At 53.3% G+C, this 9,784-nt stretch overlaps 1 pseudogene; it reads right to left on the bottom strand.

Moving 5' to 3' along the window:
- Positions 1-1,145: 1,145 nt before the first annotated feature.
- LOC130031201 (NUT family member 2G-like) lies at positions 1,146-9,339 on the bottom strand (annotated as a pseudogene).
- Positions 9,340-9,784: the final 445 nt, after the last annotated feature.

The following is a 9,784-nucleotide window of genomic DNA, read 5'->3' as shown; positions in this document are numbered from 1 at the left end:
TAGAACCTGCCTACACAGGTTTGCAGAAACTCTTCTCACCTAGCTCTGGTGCGGGTTTTGTTTTCCCTTCCATGATCCAGTGCCTGAGCCCTTACCTAGCCCACACCTGGATGTGCAGTTTGAACTCTCACAAGAGCTGTTCCAACTGTGGGGTGTGGAACATGGCCCTTAGGCCACTGCAGAGGCTGCTGCCATTTCCGGAGCCTATCCCAGGTGGCCTGTTTTGGAGACAACACATACAGAGAGCACAGGACCTGGGAAAACTGGGCACCAAAGCCTGTCGAAGCAACAACAATGCAAGGAACACCTGCAAGTGTTTTCCAGGCATGGCCACAGATGTACCTGCATGTGCTCTGGGATGGCTTTAGTCTGACACAACCCAATCCCAAGAACTTGACACAAACAGCGAGACTCTTCTGGGGCTCCAGGATCCTCAAGGCGTGATAATGAGACCTATGTTTTCCACCTATCCCATGAAAATGCATCCCTCAATCTTTATCCTGGTCACATAAAACATTGCTCCCTCTCCAGGGATTTTGAGATGGGCATTTTCTTGGGAGCAGACTGTGTTAATACCTCCCAAGCCCCAGATAGACCCTTTTCTACCCTCACTCCCCTCCCTCTTCAAAGGAATGAAGAGCTGGTCTCAGCAAGCTGCCATCCCTGCTCTAACAGGTAAAAGCCAGGTCCCCAGGGCTTTCCAGATGCTTGATCCAACTTTTAAGGTCCTTTATCAGCAACACCACCTCAGAGTCTCCTCCATCCAACACAGCTCCACAGCCCGGCTCCCCCTCTAGGGTCTGCTCCATGGAGGAGAAAGAGCCCAGGGACCCCTCAGCTCCCTGACTGTGACTGCAGGGCAACCTCAGTGCTCCCCAGTGGAGAGCAGAGCTTTCTCCAGACAAGTCAGTGTTGTTTAAACTCCCAGCGGTTGCTGGGGTTGGTCTAGGTGGCAAGGAGCTCGCCAACAGGAACAACCTGGAGGTTATGGGCTAGTCTATGGGAATGAGCACAGGCCCCGCTGCTGTATCTGGGTCCCCTGCAGGGCAGGTGATCTGCTCTGAAATCTGGATGCTGGACTTTGTGTGCCCATAAAGGAGCATGCAGGAATAGTAGAAAGGTCTGACCACCTTGTTTCATCTGTGTCATAGAGTCTGGACATACTTCATTTCTACCACACTGATCACAGTTTTAAAGAGCTTTAAAGAGTTTTAAAGTTTTAAGAGTTTTAAAGAGTTTTAAAGAACAAAACTGGTGTGGTGCCCAGGAATTGTTCTTGCTTCTAGGGACCAAATGCATGATCAGGCATGTTGAGTCACTTAACACCAGAACCTACTGGTGCTGTGGAGGAGCCTCAAGGTTACCCGAAATCATTCACAACAAGAAATGAATCTCAGAACCAGGAAGCTTGCTGAAGAGATGTCTCCTGATCTTGCAGCAGGCCGATTTCACCGGGGTGCCTCAGACAGGGGCAGGTGCTGTCCCTCTACCTGCCCCTTACGAATCCAGAGCCCAATGGAAAACCCAGGTATGTTAGACCAGTGACTGCTAACTCTAGTCCTCAAGGGATCAGGTACAACTGCTCCTTCCCATCTCCTCGCCTCTATGTCACGCCCATGAACTGCCTTCCTCCTTGTGCCATTTAAGCTCAGTAATGGCCATGATCCAGAGACTCCAAAATGAATCTCAGAATCGAGCAGCTAGCTGCAGAGATTTCTTTGGACACTAATTATTTAAAATTTTAGAATTCCAGGGCATGCAGCCACTTTTGTGGCCATGTGACTTCTCATGCTATTCATAATAAGCTATACAAAATAAAGTATGAGTCTGTTAGGCAGGCTTGAGTGGTGGTGGTGGTAAGCTTAGAAATAATGGTGTTGGGATGGTATAATGGTGGTTTGATTGCAATATTGAATGTAATCCATTATTGTGAATAACTTTATGAAAATAAAATTTAAAAAATTATTTTGCGTAACAAAAAAAAAACCCATTCCTGACAGGAACTACCTGTGATTTTGAACTGTCTCCAAATAGGCAGAAAGTAACAGAGCACCAAAGGCAATATAGATCCTGAACTATCAGGGATAAAGAAAACTGCAGGTTCAGGACACCATGCTTAGTTCCAGAAGTCGAGATGGGACAGACAAGGAAAGATTAAGGACCTTGCTGTTTGTCTTAGTGCAAAGAAAACACCAAGAGAGGACACATGTTCTCTGGATAACACAAATCGTTGCATCCCTAATACATTTATCAGAACCTTCGTGCTTGGGTTGCATTACACAGTGCATAAAATCTCTACTCCACAATCCCAAATTTGGGGTTCTTTGCCAGCAGTGAGAGAGTTTTTCCCAGGCTTGCGTTCTCAATAAAATTCTTTGAGAACCTCACTTAAAATCTGCGTATCTGCTGTTAGCTAGTACAAGGGAATAGGAAGAAGCTCATTGTTCATCAACCATTGAAGGAATTGCCAGATGTAGCCCTTCTGCACATGGAATATGATTCTGTAGTTAACGTTTGAACTGTGGATATGTGCTGATGTAGGTGGACCAGGGAAAGCTATTCTCAGTGAAAGAGGCCACAGAAAGCTAGATGGCCAGACTGTGGGAATCTAGAGAAAGAAAGGAATATGGGGTTCAAGACTCAAGGATCAATCGGAAGGGAAAGGGTGATGGCTGAGTGGAGGAGGTTATGGACACCTTCTGAGGATACGAGCTCTATTTTAAAGTGTGGTGAAATTGTTTTAAAAGGTATTTTGGAACTGAAGAAGTAGTACAGTTGATGGGGCAGTTGCTTTGAACATGGCCAACCAGGATTTGATTCCTGGCACTCCATATGGTCCCCTGAGGCCAGAAAGGAGTACTTCCTGGGCAGAGCCAGAGTAAGCTCCAGGAACCATTTTGTGTGACACTAAAACAAATCAAATTGAATGTTGAGAATTGGGAAAATTGTATACACATTAAGGTGCTTGTGTTGAATGTGCACAGCCCTCGTTCTACTGATGTCTAGCACCACGTTGTCCCCTGAGCTATACCAGGAATGAGTCCTAGAACAAGGAGCTCTGTAGAGCAGTCACTGTTGGGTGTGACGCACGAACTCAGGGAAGAAATAGAAAGAGTCTGTCTCCCACAACTGTGAGAGCTCCTGTGTGGTGCTCTCTCCCATGCTGTGATTTTTCCCAGCGTGATGCCTCAATCTTTGATGTGCTTTTTGATGCATTCCAAGGAAAAGGCAGCAAACGTGAGCCACTCCTATATCCATAGAATTGGGTGGGTCTGGTGAAACTGAGCACATCTCCCAATGGGTGGGGAGGACTCCTCCCTGCTCCAGGGAGCAGAATGTCTCACAGGACCCAACCCCTGTAACGCCCTTACCTGTTTTCATCTCAGGATTGTCCAAGGAGCATGAGCGACAGGAGATACAAAGAGTGTTTTCAATGAAATGAAATTTATTAACTATTTACACAATGACACAAAGGGGCTGCTCCAGCACAACCCCAACACTGGGACCGCCAAATTATACAAAGAAGTCCTAGCTGGATGAAGATCAGGTGGAAGACAAGGCTGCTAGGGGCAGCCAGGCTCGGGAGGGAGCCCCCCGGTGTCCTACTGGATGCTGTACCCATCCTGTACTGTACTCCTCTGGGCTACAGCAGGCTGGAACCTTCTCTTTGGGGGCAGGGAAGGGCCTACCAGCTTCACAGTCAAGGCTGAGTCCCCAGACACCCTGGGGTGCTCCCCAGGGAAGGGGGTCTTCACAGTAGTGCCCAGTCCTGCGCTCCCACACAGAGGACGCTTCCTGGAAGGGGCAGTAGCAGGGGCAGCAGGATTGCAGGCCCTTCTTTGAGTGGGTTGGGTCTGAGAAGCCCCCCAGGCCCTCGGGCAGCGGGGGCCAGTGTCTGAGCCAGGGCTCATGGGGAAGCCCCGCAGAAGGCTGTGTTGAGAGTCCTGGAGGAAGCCCAGGCTGGGCAGCTCCTCCTCCTCCTCACTGGAGCCCTCTGCTGCCCCATGTGGCCCCTGGCCAGGAGGGGCCTCTCCCAGCATGAGGGAGACCCTGCTGTCCAGAGTAGGGGCAGCAAGGCCGGGACAGGGGGCCTGTTCTGCCTGAAGGGATGGGGATTCCAGGCTCCCCAAAGAGAGGACAGAGGCTCGAGGTGCCATCCCAGTGGACTCAGCCTGCACAGGTCTTGAGGCGTGTCCAAAGTCAGTCTCAGGGGGGCAGGATTCAGCGCTGGCCCCTGGCTTATGGCCCCAGGTAGGAGTTGGGTTGCAGTGACTTGCGGCACTCCCAGATGGAATTGAGTCCTTTGGAGTCAGCTGGTGTTGGGGACAAGCCTTCTGGACCTCCTTGTCCAGCGCAGCCCGTAGACGCTTTTCCACAATCTGAAGGGAGGAAGGAGAGTGTGGGCATGTGGGGGTGCAGGGTGGGACAGAGAGTGACCGCGACTCCTCCCAGAGTAGAAAACTCAGATATCTGTCCCACTAAGGGCCCTCACCCCCGCCAACCCTTCCTTCACCCCATATTCACGTCCTCATCTTCCCTGAGGTCACAAAGGGAGGCCTCTGGCCATGGCCTGGGCAGGGAGGGCACCAAGTGACTAGGCCCCAGTGCTGGGCGCCCCTCCCTGACTCATGACCAACCTGCTGCTCTGAGTGCCCTGGGACCTGTCCCCTGAGTCCCCTGCAGGGACTCTTTTCCAGCAATCACATGCAAAATGCCTCCTGTTTGCCGTGGGCCGCTACCCATTGCCTTACAGGAAACCCTCACATTATTCCCCTGGGTCCTGCATGGACCCCAGAGACCTATGTGCCTCACCTGTGTGGGGGTGAGTCCTTCCTCCTCCTCGAGCTCCTCAGCCAGGTCCAGGAAATCCAGCTGGGATTCTGGGGAGAGCAGGTACGCCAGGAAGCTGGGGTGAATGACTGCCTCGACCTTGGAGGGGAAAGCAGGTGTGAGGGTTCTCATAGGGACTAGGAAGGAATTAAGATGCAAACACACCCGTTCTCAGCACAGTGCAGGGTCTTGGACGGTTGCACATAGTCTCTGTCATGTACACACATGACACAAAGACACACACTCTTCCACCTCTAGGCACATGTACATGTATCCACACATTTCTGTGCAGAGCCCACACAGTACACACAGATGGAGACACACAGAGATGTTCACACATCGACCAAACCAAGAAATTCACAAACTAGGGCCAATGTTTGTACACAGGGGACACATATGTACACATACACACAAACACAAGTAGAAATATGTCACTACCAAGCCCTGGACAGAAGCAACCCTGCGCCCTCCCCACCCTACAGCAGTCCCCAAAACCCACCTTGGTGACAAAGGCCTCCTGGGAGCACAGCTCCTACACATAGCTCAGGAGCCCCGGCTCAGGGCAGGTCCCGGCCTCCTCCTGCTGCTCCTTCCTGCCCGCTGCCCTTCGGCCAAGGGGCGCCCCGCAGACTGTATCGGGGGCCGTTAGCTTCTCGTCCATGATATCCATGTTCTCCTGCACGGTCTCAGGGGGGATCTCCTTGGGGGCCTTGGTTTTGGGGGCCCGCTGTGGTTTGTGCGTCTTGGGGCAGGCTGCCCGAGCCCAGGGTTTGGATTTCTTAGGGACACAGGCTGAGGAGGAAGAAGGGGAGAGGGACGTGAGGGGACCCCGCATCCATTGCCCTTAGACACACAGCACTGAGCACAGAAATGGGGATGGATACCTGTGGGATGGGTCAGGTCAGGTGTGTGTCTACATCTGTGTGTAATAGAATCCCATAACTGCGTGAGGGATGAGGGGACCCTCAAAGGGAGGAGGGTCAACTGTGTCGCCAGGGTCTCCAAACCCACTTCAAAGGTGAGTCTGACGCCCTCAGGCAGCGTGCTGTGTTCAGGGAGAGGGAGAAACCCAGGAACAGGGGGCCGCTGAGCATAGGCCTGGGTGTCCCCGGGAGAGTGAACGCTCCCTGGCAGGGCACGAATCCTAGCACCTTTCTGGGCCTATGAAAATTAGCTGGGGAACAGGGTCGGTACCTGGCTGCTGGCCTAGCGGTGGGCCTGGAGCCCCCTGAGGCTCAGGCCTGGGTGGGGCAGTGGTTGGCAGGCCCTGTACTCCATTCATCCACTGCAGCTTCTGCGCTTCCATCTCTTCCTCAGCCTCAAACTCCATGAACCTGGTATGGGGAGCACAGACCCCATCGAGATGGGCTGGCCTGGACCACACTGGATGAGGCAGGGACAGGGAACTCTCACGGCCAAGACCTCAGGAGGGTGGAGAATGGGTGGGCACAGACCCCGGCGCCCCCAGTGATTCCCCATATCAGCCTTTTGAGCGTCACAGAAAATAAGGGACTGTGACCCTCAGACTGTGGTCAGGAGCCCCAGAGTGGGGTGGGGAGAAGTGTCCCGGCCCCAGGAGGGACAAGCTTCCACAGGGGAAGGGCCTCCCGCGGATGCCAAGGATGCCTTGGCCATCTGGGAGCAGCCCCTGAAGCCCGGTCCCGCAGCCAGCCCCAACCCCCACACTCTGCCCAGGACTGACTTACTTGGCAGCCATGTTGTAGTAGATCATGCGGTCAAAATTGCTCGTGCCCTCCCATTCCCGCAGGGCCCGGCGCAGGCCTTCCTCCAGGCTCATGGTGGGCTTCAGGCGGGCCAGGGTGCGCAGCACCGGGCTGCAAGGACAGGCTCGGTCAGGGTCTGTATCTGCCAGGAGCCCCCGCTGCCCTACACCCATGCCTAGACCCCCCATGGTGGCCTGGTCTCCCCGCACAGAGTTGACTCTGCCTCCCACACCCCAGCTCAGTGGCCATGCTGGTGTTATCCCTCAGCTCTGGGGATACGTCATGAGATGCCAAGGCCGAGCAGTCATGGCCTGTCTGAACCCTGGTGCATCTGTGATGTGTCTGGTATTAGGAACAGAATGTCTGTCCTACAGACCACAGGTCAGGTCCAACCCTGATGAGCAGACTGAGTTGAAGCTTTAGGGCATGACTAGTCACTATGGGATTTGAGCCGAAACCCTGGGGTGGCATTCCTGAGGTCATGCTGTCATGGACCCTACCCTGGGGGTCACCCCAATCCCTTCCTGTGAAGCTCCCATTAGGTCTAGGACACCCGAGGGACTTACATGAGGAAGCAGGAAACGGCCTCAGTGTCCGGAGTCTGAGGAAGGTACCTCCGGGTCAGGGCCTTGAATTTCTGCCAGCGCCGAAAGTTCTCGTAGACGCTACTGGGCCTGCTGGAGGTTTCAGGTGATGCCTGGTTCCGGGTGTTGGCGGGACCACTCTCACCACAAACCCACTGGGGCAGTGGTCCACCACTCGATGGGAGGATGATGGGAACCACCTGTGCCACTGGCAGTGGAGCCTGAGGAGGATGGTCTCCTGTCCCAGCCTGGGTGACAGTAGTAGCTGGTGTCGGCATAACGGTCTTCGGCACAGGTGACACCAAGTAGATGGGTGCAGGATGCCCATTCACGGCAGATGGAACTTCTGGGCCCCCCCCAGTTGAGTGAAGCCTGTGTCAGGATGACAGGCTGGTTCTGGGTTGATTCCACAAGCCCCACCTCAGGGCTGACCTGGATGATAACCTTGTAAGGTTCAGGAACGCGGGGACCATGGCTGGCAGCTCCTGTCATCACAGGCACCATGGGGAAAGGTGACAGTACCAGAGGGTTGCCAGGAGCAATGGCCGAGGTCACCAGAGGGGGCATCTGGATGGGCTCCCAGGGTGGTGGCTGGGGGAGCCCTGGATTGAGAAAGGGCAAGACCCGGAAAGCAGAGCCGGAGACCCCAAGGTTCATGGTCATCTCTGGGAGCAGTACAGGAGACACTGTGGAGAGGAGGGAGGGGAGTGAGAGGGAGACGTGTGGGGGAGAGCAAGGCCTCACTGACCCAAGCATCCCTAGATCAGGCCTTTTGAAAGGAATGAGGTGGTGTGCCCTGTCTCATCCCTGAGTCCCTAGCACAGGCCATCCCTCCCCTCCAGCTGGGTTATACTTCGTGGAGATCCTAAGGCTAGGGTTCTTGTGTTCTGGGAGAGTTCCATCAGGGATGGCAGCAGGTGTGGAAATGGCCAGAGATTTCACCAGTCAGACACTGGGGATGTTTCCAGAGTTCTGGAGCTGCTGATCATGTTAGATTGAAAATTGGTAACATCTTCTAAATAATCTAAGACTTTATCCCAGAGACGGATACAGGATAATTAACATCAGGCATAAACCAGGTGCCAGGAAAGAAAATTGTCTGCCACCATCGTTACTCAGGTGGAATTCACACAGAGACTCGCACTAGAGACGACCCAGAGCCTGTGTGCATCATGCTCAGGACAGAGGCCCTGATGTCTCCAACTGCTCTGACGATGCTCTTTCTGCCTCAGTACACTCCACCTCTCCTCAAGGAACAGACCTTCACAGACTTTTCTCAGGAAAACCCCACATATCACACACACACACACACACACACACACACACACAGAAACACATACTCATTCTCACAAACTCACACATAGACTCACACATCCATTTATTCCTTGTCTGTGAGGGAAGTATCCAATTCTCAATCAATCTTCACCTCAGAGCTGAAATGCTTGCTGGGGCTGCACCATGAGATGCCAGACCATGGAAGAACAAACTTCACCAAAATGAGAACAATCCAGAATAACTCAGGAATCTGAGTTGTAACTACGCTGAAGTCACCTGTCTCCCAACCTGCTGACCCAAGACAGCTGCTGGGCTCAGCCAGCAGAGAGTTTAAGTCTGTAGAAGTGTCAGGCTCTGACTGTGGCAGTTAGTCACTTGCAGCCCAGCTCTGGGGAGGACTCATCATGGCAGAATTACACACAGACAGCCTCACTCAACAAGGTTCAGGCTGGACCATCTGTGCTGAGCTGTCCACATCAGGTTGAGCTCAGCGCAAGTCTAATTACTTCTAAACTTATTCTAGAGCACAGGAGGAGACATGGACTCAGCATGCCTGGGTCTTTCCTGTGCCACCACAAAACAGTCCCTCCAGACACATGAAAATGACCCTGTTCCCCCATCCACCAGCAGGACACTCACATATAAAGCAGCCATACGCCTGCTGCCTCCCTCTGTCCATACCAATGACCTTCGCCCAGGTAATTTGACACACCTCCAAGGATGCCCTCCCAGACCCCTCAGGTTCTCCTGGGCTCTCTTTGCTGTACAGGTGAGATATCTATGGAGCCCAGGTCTTTCTCCTCTTTCACCCACTCAAAACATGGTGTTCCCAGTCAGAGTGACAATGAACCCAAAGGATTTCAGGGTGACAGAGACTTTCTCACATACACAGACACCCTCACAGGCTTACCTCCTCCTGACGCCATCGTCATAGACGTGGCCAGAGGCCACTGCAGTTTATCAGCCTTCACAACGGCAAAAATCAGGACCAGGATCAGAGAGTGAACTGCTCACGCAGACGCTCAGGATCCGAGTGGGTGAGGGTGAAGTTTGAATTCAAACCTCAGAATCTTGGGCTCAAGACATTCTGCAGTAGGGGGAGGGGAGGGCCAGGAGGGCCTGGCTGGGGAAACATTCCATGAAGGGCTCTGATTGGACGGCCAGAACCAGAACTTTCCTTCAAACTGCTCAATGGCAGAGCAGCTCACATGGCCTCTTCCAGCCACTTTGACAAAGTTTCCCGATTCTCAGCACACAGGTTGGCTTGATCTTCGCTGTATCTCAATACTTTATCCACCAGTCTAGTTGTGTGCCCCTCAAATCTCTCTCCTTCCTCTCTTCCTGTTGACCTCCTTCAACAGAGTCTACGCT

Source organism: Sorex fumeus, unplaced genomic scaffold (assembly GCF_029834395.1).
Source record: "Sorex fumeus unplaced genomic scaffold, SorFum_2.1 ptg000046l, whole genome shotgun sequence".
Lineage (NCBI taxonomy): Eukaryota > Metazoa > Chordata > Mammalia > Eulipotyphla > Soricidae > Sorex > Sorex fumeus.
This window is presented reverse-complemented; position numbering and strand designations above follow the sequence as displayed.